This window comes from Rhinopithecus roxellana, chromosome 14 (genome assembly GCF_007565055.1).
Source record: "Rhinopithecus roxellana isolate Shanxi Qingling chromosome 14, ASM756505v1, whole genome shotgun sequence".
In the NCBI taxonomy this organism is placed as follows: Eukaryota; Metazoa; Chordata; class Mammalia; order Primates; family Cercopithecidae; genus Rhinopithecus; species Rhinopithecus roxellana.
Window position 1 is genome coordinate 128,180,409 of NC_044562.1, and position 21,356 is coordinate 128,201,764.

The 21,356-nt window shown below is 39.9% G+C and overlaps 1 pseudogene; it reads left to right on the forward strand.

The window, feature by feature from the left end:
* The first annotated feature begins 20,452 nt into the window (after positions 1–20,452).
* On the forward strand, positions 20,453–20,626 carry LOC115893417 (annotated as a pseudogene).
* The last annotated feature ends 730 nt before the right edge of the window (positions 20,627–21,356 follow it).

The window sequence follows — 21,356 nt, forward strand, 5'->3', positions numbered from 1 at the left end:
CTTGTTAATTCACTCAATATGATTTCTACACACAGCAGATCAAAAAAAGTTGTGAGTTCAGCTTTCTCCACTGTTTGGAGGATACAGCTTTAGAGGATATGTACGAAGTTGAGACCATTGGCATTTGGACCTCAGTGGACACTGTGAGGTGCTGCATCATTGTAAGACTGGAGTCCACAGCACTGGAGGAGGAGGATGACAAACATCATCTGTCTAGGCTCAGTCTGGAAGAATTTCTTCAACACTCAGCTGGGGCGCCATCCACAATCTCCTGGAAATGTTCCAACCCTGTCATTATATTCTGCCTCTCAAAATCAGTCTTTGTTTTCTAATTCAATAATGCTCCATTTTATCATGCTCATTTTAGATACTTTCTTCTCTCGTTTCAAGAGTTTAAATAACAGACATCTATCACAACTCTAGGAGGAGGTAGGTGAGGCAGAGCAGCGCTTCAGAATTAGGTCCCACCCCCAAAGCCTCTCTCAGCAATCAGGCTAAGACACCCCACAGGCTGTCTCTGCCTCCCCTTTCCCACAACACAATCACCAGCTTCTCCAATGCGTGCAATTGGAGCATCGCCTGGCCTGAAGGGCAGCACCACCCCATGGGACCATCCTTGATGATTAGGAAAGAAGAAACTATTTCTGCCAGACTGTCTTTGCAGTTTCGTTTCAGAAACCTCATTTAGTTCTTCAGCTGTTTTAAGCAATGTTTCAGAAGGAAAAACTTTATCATTTACGAGAATCATTTGTTGATGCTCATACATTGCCTTTGGGTGTTACCCCTTCACAGTTGTTATGGGGAGATACAAAAAAAAAAACAAAAACAAAAACAAAAAAACCCAGTAGATTTAGTTCCCCTTATCACTCATTCCATTAATAACCCTTGAGTACTTATTATGTACAAGGCAATGTAGAATATGAACCTATGAATCACATCTAGAATTTGTCTATAAGAAACATGGGCTATAAAAATAGGCTCTGTTTACTAGGCTGATAACAAATCCTTTCTAAAACTCATCCTACATGAGGTGAAATCAATGCAGAGGTCAAGAATCTCAAGTGGTATACAGTCTAGGTGAGGCCATAAAGATGAATCTCAGGATAGACTGCCTTCAACTGAACTAGACATGTTACTGTTAGAATAGTTCCACTGGAGAACTGGTTGTTTAAAAGACATTTCAGGCACAAGTGTTTGGCTACATAAAGAAAAGAAGACCCCAGATTTAGAGTTACATCTGTTGTAAATGTAGAACAGCTGCATGCGATGTAAGGGTAGTTCACATTCAATCCCCAGGGCACCATTTACATAGACTGGGACATGGCCTGCATTGTGCAGTCTACACAATTGCATGCAATAGCTTTATATGAATGTTTCTGGAAAAAAATACAGACTTTATCTGAAAGGATGATTTATACTTCCTAATTTAACTATTCACATTTTGGGATTTGCTTGGAGCCAAACGAGATTTCTGGCTTTTTGTTGCCAAAGTAGATTTTAGGAAAATCCTGCAAATATGGGTTTGACCAAAGTTTTCTACTCTCAACTTCCTGATAAAATGGTCTAGTCCTCACTTTTAGTAACAATCTCAGCCCCACTATCACTGTAAAGATCCTAACTGGGAAAACTACTTCTGGACCTTTCTCTCCGGTCAGTGATTATGATCTTTTACCTTTTTTCTTTGCAAAACCTTTCTGTTTTCTGGTCTCTGCTTGAAAACTGAAAATATAGTTTATACTATGAGTTGAAGATGTTAATGTGCTTTATAATCACTTCAGATAACATACATGCATTGGACAAATAACTCTTTAACTCCCTGTCCTCAGGTTGTGGTTTTTGGCAAAAGCATTTTTTTTTTTTTCATAACCTTTGTCTTCTGATCCTCCATTAATCCACACTTTACACCCTCCCTTCCTTACCCTTGGGTCTTTTCTCACTCTGACTTCCCCAGGGCTTCCTCTCAGTACACACCTGTAAGTTTAAGTAATTCCTACTTCATAGTCCTGTAAGTTTAAGTCATTCCTACTTCATAATCCTTCATAATCCTTTGTCCACAGGTTGGATGAAGGTATGGATTGGTAAAAGCAGACAGGAGAATCCGTGATGGCCTTTGGAACTCCAGGTCCTGTGGAGTAGAGGGAGAGGAGTAAAGATGAAGCTAAGGTCTTTGAATGCAGATGGTGTGGAGGTAATACTTCAAGTGCTTTGATGCATTCTCATGAGAGTAAGGTGTAGAAGGTCTCTCGATGACTTCAACTTTGAAATGCAACTTTTCTATCAGATGTGTGTGTACAGTCTTTATGCACCTGAATACTCATTTCCCAAAGGAGTCATTAGTCTTTGTCTAAGCCCTAAAGAGGGAGACAAACAATTTTCTTATTTATTTACTTATTTATTTTTTAATTTACTTCAAGTTCTGGATATGTGTGCAGAACGTGCAGGTTTGTTATATAGGTATACATGTGCCATGGCAGTTTGCTGCACCTATTAATCCATCATCTAGGTTTTAAGCCCCTCATGCATTAGGTATTTGTCCTGATGCTCTCCATCCCCATATTCCCCAACCCCCGACAAACCCCAGTGTGTGATGTTCCCCTGTGTCCATGTGTTCTCATTGTCCAACTCCCACTTATAAGTGAGAAAATGCAGTGTTTGGTTTTCTATCCTTGTGACAGTTTGCTTAGACTGATGGTTTCCAGCTTCATCCATGTCCCTGCAAAGGACATGAACTCACCCTTTTTTATGGCTGCATAGTATTCCATGGTGTATATGTGCCACATTTTCTTGATCCAGTCTATCATTGATGGATATTTGGGTTGGTTCCAAGTCTTTGCTATTGTGAATAGTGCTGCAATAAACATACGTGTGCATATGTCTTTATCGTAGAATAATTTATAATCCTTTGGGTATATGCTCAGTAATGGGATTGCTGGGACAAATGGTTTTTCTAGTTCTAGATCCTTGAGGAATTGCCACACTGTCTTCATAAATTTGTTTAAGTTATTTGTAGATTCTGGATATTTGTCCTTTGTCAGATGGGTAGATTACAAAACTTTTCTCCCATTCTGTAGGTTGCCTGTTCTCTGTGATGATAGTTTCTTTTGCTGTGCAGAAGCTCTTTCATTTAATTAGATCCCATTTGTCAATTTTGGCTTTTGTTGCCATTGCTTTTGGTGTTTTAATCATGAGGTCTTTGCCCATGCCTGTGTCCTAAATGGTATTACCTAGGTTTTCTTCTAGGATTTTATGGTGTTAGGTCTTACATTTAAGTCTTTAATCCATCTTGAGTTAATTTTTGCATACAATGTAAGGAAGGGATTCAGTTTCAGCTTTCCATATATGGCTAGACAGTTTTCCCAGCACCATTTATTAAATAGGGAATGCTTTCCCCATTGCTTGTTTTTGTCAGGTTTGTCAAAGATCAGATGGTTGTAGGTGTGTGATGTTATTTCTGAGGCTGCTGTTCGGTTCCATTGGTCTTTATATCTGTTTTGGTGCCAGTACCATGCTGTTTTGGTTACTGTAGACTTGTAGTATAGTTTGAAGTCAGGTAGCATGATGCCTCCAGCTTTGTTCTTTTTGCTTAGGATTGTCTTGGCTATGTGGGCTCATTTTGGTTCCATATGAACTTTAAAGTAGTTTTTTTTTATTTTTTTATTTTATTATACTTTAAGTTCTAGGGTACATGTGCATAACCTGCAGGTTTGTTACATATGTATACTTGTGCCATGTTGGTGTGCTGCACCCATCAACTCGTCAGCACCCATCAATTCATCATTTATATCATGTATAACTCCCAATGCAATCCCTCCCCGCCCCCGCCCATGATAGGCCCTGATGTGTGATGTTCCCCTTCCCGAGTCCAAGTGATGTCATTGTTCAGTTCCCACCTATGAGTGAGAACATGCGGTGTTTGGTTTTCTGTTCTTGTGATAGTTCGCTAAGAATGATGGTTTCCAGCTGCATCCATGTCCCTACAAAGGATGCAAACTCATCCTTTTTTATGGCAGCATAATATTCCATGGTGTATATGTGCCACGTTTTCTTAATCCAGTCTGTCACAGATGGACATTTGGGTTGATTCCAAGTCTTTGCTATTGTGAATAGTGCCGCAATAAACATACGTGTGCATGTGTCTTTATAGCAGCATTATTTATAATCCTTTGGGTATATACCCAGTAGTGGGATGGCTGGGTCATATGGTACATCTAGTTCTAGATCCTTGAGGAATCGCCATACTGTTTTCCATAATGGTTGAACTAGTTTACAATCCCACCAACAGTGTAAAAGTGTTCCTGTTTCTCCACATCCTCTCCAACACCTGTTGTTTCCTGACTTTTGAATGATTGCCATTCTAACTGGTGTGAGATGGTATCTCATTGTGGTTTTGATTTGCATTTCTCTGATGGCAAGTGATGATGAGCATTTTTTCATGTGTCTCTTGGCTGTATGAATGTCTTCTTTTGAGAAATATCTGTTCATATCCTTTGCCCACTTTTTGATGGAGTTGTTTCTTTTTTTCCTGTAAATTTGTTTGAGTTCTTTGTAGATTCTGGATATTAGCCCTTTGTCAGATGAGTAGATTGCAAAAATTTTCTCCCATTGTGTAGGTTGCCTGTTCACTCTGATGGTAGTTTCTTTTGCTGTGCAGAAGCTCTTTAGTTTAATCATATCCCATTTGTCAATTTTGGCTTTTGCTGCCATTGCTTTTGGTGTTTTAGACATGAAGTCCTTGCCCATGCCTATGTCCTGAATGGTACTACCTAGGTTTTCTTCTAGGGTTTTTATGGTATTAGGTCTAACATTTAAGTCTCTAATCCATCTTGAATTAATTTTCGTATAAGGAGTAAGGAAAGGATCCAGTTTCAGCTTTCTACTTGTGGCTAGCCAATTTTCCCAGCACCATTTATTAAATAGGGAATCCTTTCCCCATTTCTTGTTTCTCTCAGGTTTGTCAAAGATCAGATGGCTGCAGATGTGTGGTATTATTTCGGAGGACTCTGTTCTGTTCCATTGGTCTATATCTCTGTTTTGGTACCAGTACCATGCTGTTTTGGTTACTGTAGCCTTGTAGTATAGTTTGAAGTCAGCTAGCGTGATGCCTCCAGCTTTGTTCTTTTGACTTAGGATTGTCTTGGCAATGCGGGCTCTTTTTTGGTTCCATATGAACTTTAAAGCCGTTTTTTCCAATTCTGTGAAGAAAATCATTGGTAGCTTGATGGGGATGGCATTGAATCTATAAATAACCTTGGGCGGTATGGCCATTTTCATGATATTGATTCTTCCTATCCATGAGCATGGTATGTTCTTCCATTTGTTAGTGTCCTCTTTTATTTCACTGAGCAGTGGTTTGTAGTTCTCCTTGAAGAGGTCCTTTACATCTCTTGTAAGTTGGATTCCTAGGTATTTGATTCTCTTTGAAGCAATTGTGAATGGAAGTTCATTCATGATTTGGCTCTCTGTTTGTCTGTTACTGGTGTATAAGAATGCTTGTGAGTTTTGCACATTAATTTTGTATCCTGAGACTTTGCTGAAGTTGCTTATCAGCTTAAGGAGATTTTGGGCTGAGAAAATGGGGTTTTCTAAATATACAATCATGTCATCTGCAAACAGGGACAATTTGACTTCTTCTTTTCCTAACTGGATACCCTTGATTTCTTTCTCTTGCCTGATTGCCCTAGCCAGAACTTCCAACACTATGTTGAATAGGAGTGGTGAGAGAGGGCATCCCTGTCTTGTGCCAGTTTTCAAAGGGAATTTTTCCAGTTTTTGCCCATTCAGTATGATATTGGCTGTGGGTGTGTCATAAATAGCTCTTATTATTCTGAGGTATGTTACATCAATACCGAATTTATTGAGCGTTTTTAGCATGAAGGGCTGTTGAATTTTGTCAAAAGCCTTTTCTGCATCTATTGAGATGATCATGTGGTTCTTGTCTTTGGTTCTGTTTATATGCTGGATTACGTTTATTGATTTGCGAATGTTGAACCAGCCTTGCATCCCAGGGATGAAGCCCACTTGATCATGGTGGATAAGCTTTTTGATGTGCTGCTGAATCTGTTTTGCCAGTATTTTATTGAGAATTTTTGCATCGATGTTCATCAGGGATATTGGTCTCAAACTCTCTTTTTTTGTTGTTTCTCTGCCAGGCTTTGGTATCAGGATGATGTTGGCCTCATCAAATGAGTTAGGGAGGATTCCCTCTTTTTCAATTGATTGGAATAGTTTCAGAAGGAATGGTACCAGCTCCTCTTTGTACCTCTGGTAGAATTCAGCTGTGAATCCATGTGGTCCTGGACTTTTTTTGGTTGGTAGGCTATTAATTATTGCCTCAATTTCAGAGCCTGCTATTGGTCTATTCAGGGATTCAACTTCTTCCTGGTTTAGTATTGGAAGAGTGTAAGTGTCCAGGAAATTATCCATTTCTTCTAGATTTTCTAGTTGATTTGTGTAGAGGTGTTTATAGTATTCTCTGATGGTAGTTTGTATTTCTGTGGGGTCGGTGGTGATATCCCCTTTATCATTTTTTATTGCATCTATCTGATTCTTCTCTGTTTTCTTCTTTATTCGTCTTGCTAGCGGTCTATCAATTTTGTTGACTTTTTTCAAAAAACCAACTCCTGGATTCATTGATTTTTTGGAGGGTTTTTTGTGTCTCTATCTCCTTCAGTTCTGCTCTGATCTTAGTTATTTCTTGCCTTCTGCTAGCTTTTGAATGTGTTTGCTCTTCCTTCTCCAGTTCTTTTAATTGTGATGTTAGAGTGTCCATTTTAGATCTTTCCAGCTTTCTCTTGTGAGCATTTAGTGCTATAAATTTCCCTCTACATACTGCTTTAAATATGTCCCAGAGATTTTGATATGTTGTATCTTTGTTCTCATTGGTTTCAAAGAACATCTTTATTTCTGCTTTCATTTCGTTATGTACCCAGTAGTCATTCAGGAGCAGGTTGTTCAGTTTCCATGTAGTTGAGCGGTTTTGATTGAGTTTCTTAGTGCTGAGTTCTAGTTTGATTGCACTGTGGTCTGAGAGACAGTTTGTTATAATTTCTGTTCTTGTACATTTGCTGAGGAGTGCTTTACTTCCAATTATGTGGTCAATTTTGGAATAAGTGTGATGTGGTGCTGAGAAGAATGTATATTCTGTTGATTTGGGGTGGAGAGTTCTATAGATGTCTATTAGGTCTGCTTGGTGCAGAGATGAGTTCAATTCCTGGATATCCTTGTTAACTTTCTGTCTCGTTGATCTGTCTTATGTTGACAGTGGAGTGTTGAAGTCTCCCGTTATTATTGTATGGGAGTCTAAGTCTCTTTGTAAGTCTCTAAGGACTTGCTTTATGAATCTGGGTGCTCCTGTATTGGGTGTATATATATTTAGAATAGTTAGCTCTTCCTGTTGAATTGATCCCTTTACCATTATGTAATAGCCTTCTTTGTCTCTTTTGATCTTTGATGGTTTAAAGTCTATTTTATCAGAGACTAGGATTGCAACCCCTGCTTGTTTTTGTTCTCCATTTGCTTGGTAGATCTTCCTCCATCCCTTTATTTTGAGCCTATGTATGTCTCTGCATGTGAGATGGGTCTCCTGAATACAGCAGACTGATGGGTCTTGACTCTTTATCCAGTTTGCCAGTCGGTGTCTTTTAATTGGAGCATTTAGTCCATTAACATTTAAAGTTAATATTGTTATGTGTGAACTTGATCCTGCCATTATGATATTAACTGGCTATTTTGCTCGTTAGTTGATGCAGTTTCTTCCTAGCCTCGATGGTCTTTACATTTTGGCATGCTTTTGCAATGGCAGGTACCGGTTGTTCCTTTCCATGTTTAGGGCTTCCTTCAGGATCTCTTGTAAGGCAGGCCTGGTGGTGACAAAATCTCTAAGCATTTGCTTATCTGTAAAGGATTTTATTTCTCCTTCACTGATGAAACTTAGTTTGGCTGGATATGAAATTTTGGGTTTAAAATTTTTTTCTTTAGGAATGTTGAATATTGGCCCCCACTCTCTTCTGGCTTGTAGAGTTTCTGCCGAGAAGTCTGCTGTTAGTCTGATGGGCTTCCCTTTGTGGGTAACCCGACCTTTCTCTCTGGCTGCCCTTAAGATTTTTTCCTTCATTTCAACTTTGGTGAATCTGGCAATTATGTGTCTTGGAGTTGCTCTTCTCAAGGAGTATCTTTGTGGTGTTCTCTGTATTTCCTGAATTTGAATGTTGGCCTGCCCTACTAGGTTGGGGAAGTTCTCCTGGATGATATCCTGAAGAGTGTTTTCCAACTTGGTTCCATTTTCCCCCTCACTTTCAGGCACCCCAATCAGACGTAGATTTGGTCTTTTTGCATAATCCCATACTTCTTGCAGGCTTTGTTCATTTCTTTTTCTTCTTTTTTCTTTTGGTTTCTCTTCTCACTTCATTTCATTCATTTGATCCTGAATGGCTGATACTCTTTCTTCCAGTTGATCGAGTCAGTTACTGAAGCTTGTGGATTTGTCACATATTTCTCGTGTCATGGTTTTAATCTCTGTCATTTCGTTTATGACCTTCTCTGCATTAATTATTCTAGCTATCAATTCTTCCACTCTTTTTTCAAGATTTTTAGTTTCTTTGCTCTGGGTACGTAATTCCTCCTTTAGCTCTGAGAAGTTTGATGGACTGAAGCCTTCTTGTCTCATCTCGTCAAAGTCATTCTCTGACCAGCTTTGATCCATTGCTGGTGATGAGCTGCGCTCCTTTGCAGGGGGAGATGCGCTCTTATTTTTTGAATTTCCAGTTTTTCTGCCCTGCTTCTTCCCCATCTTTGTGGTTTTGTCTGCCTCTGGTCTTTGATGATGGTGACGTACTGATGGGGTTTTGGTATAGGTGTTCTTCCTGTTTGATAGTTTTCCTTCTAATAGTCAGGACGCTCAGCTGTAGGTCTGTTGGAGATTGCTTGACGTCCACTCCAGACCCTGTTTGCCTGGGTATCAGCAGCAGAGGTTGCAGAAGATAGAATATTGCTGAAGAGCAAGTGTACCTGTCTGATTCTTACTTTGGAAGCTTCCTCTCAGGGGTGTACTCCACCTTGTGAGGTGTGGGGTGTCGGTCTGCCCCTAGTGGGGGATGTCTCCCAGTTAGGCTACTCAGGGGTCAGGGACCCACTTGAGCAGGCAGTCTGTCCGTTCTCAGATCTCAACCTCCGTGTTGGGAGATCCACTGCTCTCTTCAAAGCTGTTAGACAGAGTCTTTCGGCCCTGCACAGGCCTCTGCTGCTTCCCGTTGTTTTTTAGCTGTGCCCTGTCCCCAGAGATGGAGTCTACAGAGACAGGCAGGTTTCCTTGAGCTGCTGTGAGCTCCACCCAGTTCGAACTTCCCAGCGGCTTTGTTTACCTACTTAAGCCTCAGCAATGGCGGGCGCCCCTCCCCCAGCCTCGCTGCTGCCTTGCGGTTAGATCGCAGACTGCTGTGCTAGCAATGAGGGAGGCTCTGTGGCCGTGGGACCCTCCCGGCCATGTGTGGGTATAATCTCCTGGTGTGCCCGTTTGCTTAAAGCGCCGTATTGGGTTGGGAGTTACCCGATTTTCCAGGTGTTGTGTGTCTCAGTTCCCCTGGCTAGGAAAAGGGATTCCCTTCCCCCTTGCGCTTCCCAGGTGAGGCAATGCCTCGCCCTGCTTCAGCTCTTGCTGGTCGGGCTGCAGCAGCTGACCTGCACCAATTGTCCGGCACTCCCCAGTGAGATGAGCCCAGTACCTCAGTTGAAAATGCAGAAATCACCGGTCTTCTGTGTCGCTCGCGCCGGGAGTTGGAGACTGGGGCTGTTCCTATTCGGCCATCTTGCTCCGCCCCCCTAAAGTAGTTTTTTTCATTTCTGTGAAGAAAGTCATTGGTAGCTTAATGGGGATAGCATTGAATCTATAAATTACTTTGGGCAGTATGGCCATTTTCATGATATTGATTCTTCCTATCCATGAGCATGGAATGTTCTTCCATTTGTTTGTGTCTTCTTTTATTTCGTTGAGCTGTGGTTTGTAGTTCTCCTTGAAGATGTCCTTCACATCCCTTATAAGTTGGATTCCTAGGTATTTTGTTCTCTTTGTAGCAATTGAGAATGGGAGTTCATTCATGATGTGGCTCTCTGTTTGTCTGTTATTGGTGTATAAGAATGCTTGTGATTTTTGCACATTGATTTTGTATCCTGAGACTTTGCTGAAGTTGCTTAGCAGCTTAAGGTGATTTTGGGCTGAGATGATGGGGTTTTCCAAATATACAATCATGTCATCTGCAAACAGGGGCAATTTGACTTCTTCTTTTCATAACTGAATACCCTTTCTTTCTTTCTCTTGCCTGATTGCCCTAGATAGAACTTCCAACACTATGTTGAATAGGAGTGGTAAGAGAGGGCATCCCTGTCTTGTGCCGGTTTTCAAAGGGAAAGCTTCCAGTTTTTGCCTATTCAGTATGATATTGTCTGAGGGTTTCTCATAAATAGCTCTTATTATTTTGAGATATATTTCATCAATACCTAGTTTATTGAGAGTTTTTAGCATGACGGGCTGTTGAATTTTGTTGAAGGCCTTTTCAGCATCTATTGAGATAATCATGTGTTTTTTGTCATTGGTTCTGTTTATGTGATGGATTACGTTTATTGATTTGCATATGTTGAACCAGCCTTGCAACCCAGAAGTGAAGCCGACTTGATCATGGTGAATAAGCTTTTTGATGTGGTGCTGGATTTGGTTTGCCTGTATTTTACTGAGGATTTTTGCATTGATGTTCATCAGGGATATTGGCCTAAAATTCTCTTTTCTTTCTTGTGTCTCTACCAAGCTTTGTTATCAGGATGGTACTAGCCTCATACAATGAGTTAGGGAGGATTCCCTCTTCTTCTATTGACTGAAATAGTTTCAGAAGGAATGGTACCATCTCCTCTTTGTACCTCTTGTAGAATTCAGCTGTGAATCTGTCTGGTCCTGGACTTTTTTTGTTGGTAGGCTATTAATTATTGCCTCAATTTCAGAGCCTCTTATTGGTCTATTCAGGGATTCAACTTCTTCCTGGTTTAGTCTTTGGAGGGTGTGTGTGTCCAGGAATTTATCCATTTCTTCTAGATTTTCTAGTTTACTTGCATAGAGGTGTTTATAGTATTCTCTAATGGTAGTTTGTATTTCTGTGGGATAGGTGGTGATATCTCCTTTATCATTTTTTAGGGCATCTATTTGATTCTTCTCTCTTTTCTTCTGTATTAGTTTTGCTAGCAGTCTATTTTGTTGATCCTTTCATTGATTTTTTTGAAGGGATTTTTGTGTCTCTATCTCCTTCAGTTCTGCTGTGATCTGAGTTATTTCTTGCCTTCTGCTAGCTTTTGAATTTGTTTGCTCTTCCTTCCCTAGTTCTTTTAATTGTGATGTTAGGATGTCAATTTTAGATATTTCCTGCTTTCTCTTGTGGGCATTTAGTGCTATAAATTTCCCTCTACACACTGCTTTAAATGTGTCCCAGAGATTCTGGTACACTGTGTCTTTGTTCTCGTTGATTTCAAAGAACATCTTTATTTCTGCTTTCATTTTCTTATTTACCCAGTAGTCATTCAGGAGCAGGTTGTTCAGTTTCCATGTAGTTGTGCAGTTTTGAGTGCGTTTCTTAACCCTGAGTTGTAATTTGATTGCACTGTGGTCTGAGAGACAGTTTGTTGTGATTTCTGTTCTTTTACATTTACTGAGGAGTGTTTTACTAACAATTATCTGGCCAATTTTAGAATAAGTATGATGTGGTGCTGAGAAGAATGTATATTCTGTTGATTTGGGGTGGAGAGTTCTGTAGATGTCTGTTAGGTCCACTTGGTGCAGAGCTGAGTTCAAGTCCTGGATATCCTTGTTAACCTTCTGTCTCATTGATCTGTCTAATATTGACAGTGGTGAGTTAAAGTCTCCCATTATTATTGTTTGGGAGTCTAAGTCTCTTTGTAAGTCTTTAAGGACTTGCTTTATGAATCTGGATACTACTGTATTAGGTGCATGTGTATTTAGGATAGCTAGCTCTTCTTGTTGAATTGATCCCTTTACCATTATGTAATGGCCTTCTTTGTCTCTTTTGATCTTTGTTGGTTTAAAGTCTGTTTTATCAGTGAGTAGGATTGCAACCCCTGCTTTTTTTCTTTTTTCTTTCCATGTTCTTGGTAGATCTTCCTCCATCACGTTATTTTGAGCCTATGTGCACCTCTGCATGTAAGATGGGTCTCCTGAATACAACACACTGATGGGTCTTGACTCTTTATCCAATTTGCCAGTGTGTGTCTTTTAACTGGGATATTCAGCCCATTTACATTTAAGGTGAATGTTGTTATACTTGATCCTGTCATTATGATGTTAGCTGGTTATTTTGCCCGTTAATTGATGCAGTTTCTTCATAGCGTCAATGGTCTTTACCTATTGGCATGTTTTTGCAGTGACTGGTATGAGTTTTTCCTTTCCATGTTTAGTGTTTCCTTCAGGAGCTCTTGTAAGGCAGGCCTGGTGGTGACAAAATCTCTGAGCATTTGCTTATCTGTAAAGGATTTTATTTCTCCTTCACTTATGAAGTTTAGTTTGGCTGGATATGAGATTCTGGGTTGAAAATTCTTTTCTTTGAGAATGTTGAATATTGGCACCCACTCTCTTCTGGCTTGTAGGGTTTCTGCTGAGAGATTCGCTGTTAGTCTGATGGGCTTCCCTTTGTGGGTAACCCGACCTTTCTCTCTAGCTGCCCTTAACATTTTTTCCTTCATTTCAACCTTGGTGAATCTGACAATTATGTGTCTTGGGGTTGCTGTTCTCTAGGAGTATCTTTGTGGTGTTATCTGTATTTCCTGAATTTGAATGTGAACCTGCCTTGCTAGGTTAGGGACTTTCTCCTGGATAATATCCTGAAGAGTGTTTTCTAACTTGGTTCCATTCTCCCCATCACTTTTTAGTACAGCAATCAAACTTATATTTGGTCTTTTCACATAGTCCCGTATTTCTTGGAGGCTTTGTTCATTTCTTTTCACTCTTTTTTCCTCTAATCTTGTCTTCTCACTTTATTTCATTATTTTGATCTTCAATCACTATATACTTTCTTCCACTTGATTGAATTGGCTATTGAAGCTTATGCATGTGTCATGAAGTTCTCATGCCATGGTTTTCAGCTCCATCAGATCAATTAAGGTCTTCTCTACACTGTTTATTCTAGTTAGTCATTCATCTAACCATTTTTCAAGGTTTTTAGCTTCCTTGCTATGGATTATAACATGCTCCTTTAGCTCAGAGAAGTTTGTTATTACCGACCTTCTGAAGCCTACTTCTGTCAACTCATCAAACTCATTCTCCATCCAGTTTTGTTCTACTGCTGGTGAGGAACTGCGATCCTTTGGAGGAGAAGAGGTGCTCTGTTTTTGGGAATTTTCAGCTTTTCTGCTCTGGTTTCACCCCATCTTTGTGGTTTTATCTATCTTTGGTCTTTGATGTTGGTGACCTACAGATGGGGTTTTGGTGTGGATGTCCTTCTTGTTGATGTTGATGCTATTCTTTTCTGTTTGTTAGTTTTCCTTCTAACAGTCAGATCCCTCAGCTACAGGTCTGTTGGGGTTTGCTGGAGGTCTACTCTCAACCCTGTTTGCCTGGGTATCACCAGGGGAGGCTGCAGAACAGCCTGACCTTTCCTCTGGAAGCTTTGTCCCAGAGGGCCACCTGCCTGTTTGAGGTGTCTATTGGCCCCTACTGGGAGGTGTTTCCCTGTCAGGCTTCATGGGGGTAAGGGACTCACTTGAGGAGGCAGTCTGTCCTTTCTGGAGCTCAAACACCATGCTGAGAGAACCAGTGCTCTCTTCAGAGCTGTCAGACAGGGACGTTTAAATCCACATAAGCTGTTTCCTGCCTTTTGTTCTACTATGTCCTGCCCCCAGAGGTGGAATCTATAGAGGCAGTAGGCCTTGCTGAGCTGTGGTGGGCTTCACCCAGTTCCAGCTTCCCAGCCTCTTTGTTTACACTGTGAGCTACTCAAGCCTTGGCAATGGTGGACACGCCTCCCTCACCCAGCTGCAGCATCGCAGGTCACTCTCAGACTGCTGTGCTAGCAGTGAGCAAGGCTCCATGAGCGTGGGACTGGCTGAGCCAGGCACATGAGGGTATCTCCTGGTCTGCCGGTTGCTAAGACTGTGGGAATAGTGCAGTATTTGGTCAGGAGTAAACTGTTTCTCCAGATACAGTCTGTCATGGCTTCCCTTGGCTATGAAATGAAAATCCCCTGACCGCTTGCACTTTCTGGGTGAGGTGACGCCCCTCCCTGCTTCGACTCACCCTCCGTGGGCTGCATCCACTGTCCAACCAGTCCCAATGACATGAACCCAGTATCTCAGTTGGAAATGCAGAAATCACCCATCTTCTGCGTCAGTCACGCTGGGAGCTGCAGACCAGAGCTGTTCCTATTTGGCCATCTTGGAAGCGACTACCATGGTCTTCTTTATTGACTGTGTAACTTACCCTTAGAACAGCTTCTCAAATCATCTTTTGATTGACTGCATTTGTGTATTGTTTGTAATTTTTTTTTTTTTTTTTGAGACAGTGTCTAACCCTGGCCCTGTTGCCCAGGCTGGAATGCAGTGGCGTGATCTCGACTCTCTGCAAACTCTGCCTCCCGGGTTCAAGCCATTCTCCTACCTCAGCCTCCCGAGTAGCTGGGATTACAGACGTTGCCACCATTCCCCGCTAACTTTTGTTTTTTTAGTAAAGATGGGGTTTCACCATATTGGCCGGGCTGGTCTTGAACTCCTGACCTCAAGTGATCCGCCCACCTCGGCCTCCCAGAATGCTGGGATTACAGGCGTGAGCCACTGCTCCCAGCTGGTTTGTGAATTTTTTTTAAAAGAGGGACTCGGCCGGGCGCGGTGGCTCAAGCCTGTAATCCCAGCACTTTGGGAGGCCGAGACGGGCAGATCACGAGGTCAGGAGATCGAGACCATCCTGGCTAACACGGTGAAACCCCGTCTCTACTAAAAAACACAAAAAAGTAGCCGGGCGAGGTGGCGGGTACCTGTAGTCCCAGCTACTCGGGAGGCTGAGGCAGGAGAATGGCGTGAACCCGGGGAGGCAGGGCTTGCAGTGAGCTGAGATCCGGCCACTGCACCCCAGCCTGGGTGACAGAGCGAGACTCCGTCTCAAAAAAAAAAAAAAAAAAAAAAAAAAAAAAAAAAAAAAAAAAAAAAGAGGGACTCTCAAGCACTTTTAACTGAGCTATTTTTATTTGAGAATGCCAAACTATTGTCTTTAAATTTGAGAAATGTTGGTGACTATGTTTCCCCCAAAACTCAGAGCCTTTGTCTTCAAGTAAAAGATGGTTTCGTTCTTCCTGTTACAGTGATTATATATATATTTTTTATTGATTTCCAGATGCTTTATGATTATTATCTCCTTAATTATATTCTCACAGTAATTCTGCATGAACTGTACTGTCTTTCCTATTTCATTGGTCAAGAAGTTGAAGTTAAGAGACGTTCATAATTCTTAAGGTCATACACATATAAGTAGTGAAGTCTTGATGTGTGTATAGGACCACTTGTTTCCAGTGTCTTCCCTCTTTTCTCTGCCATATGTTTTCTCCTGGATGTAGAGAATCTGGGAATGAGGTAAGAACGAAGCTATGTGAGTTGTGGTCAGTTTGGGGGATCAGAAAGAAAAGAAAGCTGATTTTTGCCTTCTAAATTCTATTACCAGATATGTAAGAAAATAGTATTTCCAAGAATCCTGAAGTCAAAAGTAATAATGCCTTTGAAATTAGAGAATATTTCTTAGCCCTGTGCTCTACGGGAAGATTTCTTTTGAGGTTGACAGTTTCTTGGAATTCTAATGGCTGGGCATAATGCACTTTGCTCTGTCATGTTACTGTAAAAAATGTGTTCTGTTTAGGAAAATTAAAGACATTACATCAAGATCCATAGTCTTATGTCAGCTCCATTATCTTGAATCATATTTAATAGCAACCTGATATTTCTAGTTATGAACTCTCCTTTGGGTTTGGTATTTAAAATATGTCTTAAGCCTAATCAATTCTTGTGACTCTATATTCTACAAAGTCAGGTATCTTTAGTTAAATGGTAAAGCAGTGAGCGTCTAAGAGCAAAGTCCAGAATAGCTAGAATAATGATCACACATATAAACACACACACATATTGTGTGTGTGTGTATGTGTGTGTGTGTGTGTGTGTGTGTGTGTGTGTGTGTGTGTATATATATATATATATATATAATCTGATGAGAATTAATGGTTCATATATCACAAATGGAATACATAACCCTGGTGATAATTTCATTACTTGTGGTCTCCAGAAAAAGCCGAGTAGGGATGTTAAATTATATGATGTGTGAAAACCAAAAGGATTTCTTTTGCACAGAAAACTCAAGTTGCAGATTCTGCCTCTGAACTCTACACATTCAGAAAGGGTGGCCTGGGTCTTCAGAGTGAGTTTGAAGGCAGCCTGACGTGCCAGGTCCCCTACAGGACCTTCCAAAGCACTCATCTTCTCTATTACTTCTTGGCATCTCATAAATTGGTGACATTAATTATTTAATTGATTAACTTCTTACTTATTAATCGCTATGAATAGAATTTTGCTTTAAAAGGGACCATGTATACCCTATATATTGTATAGTTTTTGGCACATATAGGCATTCAAAAATATTTGTAAAACATGTTTTCTGTAAGTCTTGTCTTCTGAACTAAATTATGAACTACCAAAAAACAGAGTTTACAGTTGATACTCTGAATGGTCCATTGGACACAATAGTGCTGAGCAGAGAGCAGGATCTCAAGGGTAATTTGTTATACTGAGTTGAATTAAACCATGTGGAACTACCCACATGGAGGTCTGCCTTCCTGGCTTCTGGCTCTATGCTTCCATAGTTCTTTGTACATGCTTCCTTTATAGCCTCTAATCAATTCTATTTTAATTTTTTGTTCCTACATCTGGCTGTCTCTCAATATTTTGTGCTAAGAGGCATTTATATCTCATTTCTTCTTTGATAATTTTGCACATAGCAAATGATGAATAAGAAAACGGAACTAACATTATATTAATTGGCTGCTATGCCAGGCATGCGGCTATGCTATGGACTTTAGAGATGTCAATTCAATTAATCTTCAAAATCCTGTGAAATTGGTAATTTAATCTTCATTTAATAGTTAAAAACACTGAAACTCGGGAGTTGCTTGCCCAACATCATGTATCTGGCAAGGATCAAAGCAGAGATGGGAGCCCAGTTTTTTTCAATTCTGAAGACTTTACTGACTCTTCTACTGCGCTAATCCATTTTTGCATTAATTAATGAGTTAACAAGTAGCAACAGCAATGGTAAGTAGCAACAGCAATGATAGGTAACAACTAAAGCTCTTGTGTTCATTAACAATGAAGTTAGAATACCTAATATGTTCTCACAGGGGAGTCATTTTCATTTCAAACTGGTATGTCGAAGCAATACCCTTGCAATAATTTGGGTTGCCTCCCTTAGAAAGTTATGTCACCTTTGAATAACAGGAGGTCCTCCTCCTATCTTGTTGAGGGAAGCTACATCTCAACAAGGTGGAAGAAGGACCTTCTGGAGTCACTGATGATAACCTTCTTTGGGAGGTTTAGTGAGAAGCTTCATTGCTGAGGGAAAGGGGGTGTCATTAATTCTTGGGTTTTAGGAGTTTAAAGGAGGCATTATTCCAGAGAAGTATGGGGAAGAGTCAGACATGAGTGTGTCCAGCGATGGGTGCTTTACAACAGCAGTCTTTAGACTTGGTCAGAGTTACTCGTGGACATAGTTTTTAAAAAATCAATGTCCACAACCTTAATTTTCATATTTCATATTTTCCTGAAATTTATCTCCCTGAGAGCTTGCTTGTGTTTAAGACAGAGCTTTTTCTCCTTTAAAAAAGAAATACATTTCTTCATCCATCTCAAATCTTACAAAAGTGCACATCCTCTTAGACGTCTAAGGGGAAGGTTTCTTTAAGTAAGGTGCCATATATCCTCAGGGATTTTAGTCTTTCATGCATTAAAAATGTGTTAAGGTTGATGTACTTGTCAGAAAGAGAGTATTTGGGTGCTGTATTGGGATTTCTGATTTCATATCTATGGTAGAGTAAGAGGGTGGACTAATTACAATATTCACTCAGTCATGTTTCCTCTTTCACCCATCACCTATTGTCAAAGAATGCATTTCTGTTAAGGCAGTGTATTAGGCCTTTCTTGTGTTGCCATAAAGAAATTCTTGAGAGTGGGTAATTTATGAAGAAAAGACATTTAATTGGCTCATGGTTCTGCTGGCTTCACAGGAAGTATGATGCTGGTATCTGCTTGGCTTCCAGTGAAGCCTCAGAGAGCTTTCAATCATGGCAGAGGTGAAGCAGGAGTAGGCACTTCACATGGCAAAAGCAGGAGCAAGCAAGAGAGAGTGGGAGAGATGTGCCCCCCACTTTCAAATGACCAGATCGCATGAGAATTCACTGTCACAAGGACAGTACCAAGCCATGAAGTATTCACTCCCATGATCTAAACACTTCCCACCAGGCCCCACCCCCAGCATTGAAGATACAATTCAACATGAGATTTGGACAAATATCTAAACTACATCAGGCAGAGTCCTGGAGGAGTGAAGAAAAAAGACTCGGTAAGAAACACTGAAAATGAAAACTGGCTTTTTTCCCATTTTTTTTTCCAGCACTGGTTAATACTTATTTTTAAGACCTGCAATGTGCTAAAAAGAAAAATATTTTTAAACAACCAAAGAATTAGAAGTTCTTTTAAGGAATTTGGAATGTGTTCTAGAATTACCAAAAAAAAAAAAAAAAAAAAAAAAAATCAGATGATATTCAATTACATCAACCAATTTAAAAAATTACATATGTTTTCATATAGGTATAATGTAAAAGCCCTAAAGCTTATTTTTGAAATCAAATTACAGCATTTTCTTCCAAAGTTGCAGGCAATCCTAATTTGGTTTACATTTTCTACCTGCTATTAACAAGAGGTAAATTTATGTGCTAGGTGCCAGACCTTTCAGTTTTTAGTTGTATATACCTTTCTTTGTCATAAAGTATGCCCTAGACTAATCTGTCTTTCATAATGTGACCTGCAATTTACTCAGTTTTTACACTATTTCTCTGAGTACACGTTAACATGTTTTTGAATTAAAAATTATAGTTGGTTTGTGGATTGGTTTGAAAATGAGGACTGGCTTAGCCAACAAGGTTATATGTTAGCTTATCCAATATAGTTAGGATATGTTAATTTATGCCCATGAAGTGACTGAGCCAAACCATCAGTGCCAAAGTTTATACAAAATATACTTAAAGCATTTGAAAAGATAAAATATTGCACCAAAAAATTTTGTTTGCAAGATATTTAATGGAATTTGCAACATTTTAATATTCTCAAAACTTTCTGAGATTAGATACAGGTACCTCTAAGTGGAAGAATAAAAGGCAAAAACAGTAAGTCTTGCTAAAATGAGGTAATCAAGAAAATGGCAGAGAAGCAAATCCTTTTGGTTCATCAGGTCATTTTTCATTTATTTCAGCAACAAGCAAGTAGGATATTGACATTTCCTCTTACAAGACAGTTGGATTAATTAGGAAAAGAATAGAGAATTGGCTATGTTTGCACTCTGAGTTAGCAGAGTAGCAGGTATTCAGTTACAGAAACAGCTGAATTATCAGTGAATCCACTGACTTCATGGAACAAATCGTTTCTAAATATTCAAATGTTTTGGTACCTGACAAATGCTTAAGCCAGTTTTTAAAAATCAATTTCAATCATTAATTAAAAACATAACTTAAATGCTGCCTATATAGGGGGGGATGAACCTGGACTCTTAGTTAGCCCTGCATCTCAGATCATAAGAACAATCTTCCATTTTAATGGGTCTTTATGACTAACACAGACTTTATAGATGCTGAGATTTCTGAGTTCCATAGTTTGTCTTACGTGTTCATTCTGCAAGAAGTAATATTTCTAGAATCTCTACTGCGCATAGACACTTCAACTAGAAGTTTTCCTTCCCTGTGGTCTGCTCTCAAAATTAGAGACAAAAAATACCACTTTTATTTTTGGGTAATCATCAGGTAATAGATGTCTATTGTGAACATGCTGATGGAAAAATAAATACCAAAAGGGAAATCATTAAAGCTTATAAGAAAATAGTACTGAAATATGTCAAATAATAACAAAGAAAATATAATAAAAAATATAAAAAGGAAAAGAAACACCAGGTGGATTTCCCCTTCCTGAAATGAACCACTATTAACAGTTGTGTGATTTTCTTCATTTCTAATCTTCTTCAAAACAAACGTATACACCCACACAATTACACATAAACATATAATGAACACTGCATTTTTTCCCTTCAATTTCAGTCTAACATGTAAATCTACTATCTCTATATCTATCTGTGTATCAATCATCATTTATCTATCTATTTATGTACCATCACATCACTTCTCAAACTTTTGGCTAAGATCAAGTGTAGTATCTGTTCTTATCAGTTTTATATCTATCTACCTACCTACCTACCTATCATCAGATATAAAAGCAGAGAAGGTAATGGCTTATTTGGTGCCATTATAGGAACAACAGATGTCTTGGACTGCATCTTTGATTAGGCCTAATATATTGACCATGTTACTTCTTTATTTAGGTTAAGGCATTAAAAATTTATTCATAAAATAAATCAATTAATCTATTAATAAATAGAAATAATCTTTTTAGAAGGCATCACTTTAATGCATTATAAGTCACCCTGTCCTCGACTAGAATGATCTTTTTATATTAGTCCACTGGCACAACCTTGCCAACATACTTCTGAGCATGTGACACAGACATTGGACACAAATATTATGGGACGAGAACAACTTAGGGAGTGTGTGAGCTATAAAGCCTTAATTTTTTCTTTCGCCTCACCTTCCTATTTCCCTAGAAAGACTTACCAATTCTTCCTTTTTGTCTCCCCGTATGTTTCTTTGATGGCACATCTGCCTTATTATATTTATTTGAGTGGCAGAAGTAAGTTTCCTACGTAAGAGGCAGATATAGGAAACACCGAATTTCTTAATTTTTAAAATCAATCTAGGCCGGGCGTGGTGGCTCACGCCTGTAATCCCAGCACTTTGGGAGGCGGAGGCGGGCGGATCACAAGGTCAGGAGATCGAGACCACGGTGAAACCCCGTCTCTACTAAAAATACAAAAAATTAGCCGGGCGTGGTGGCGGGCGCCTGTAGTCCCAGCTGGTCGGGAGGCTGAGGCAGGAGAATGAGGTGAACCCGGGAGGCGGAGCTTGCAGTGAGCTGAGATCGCGCCACTGCACTCCAGCCTGGGCAACGGAGTGAGACTCTGTCTC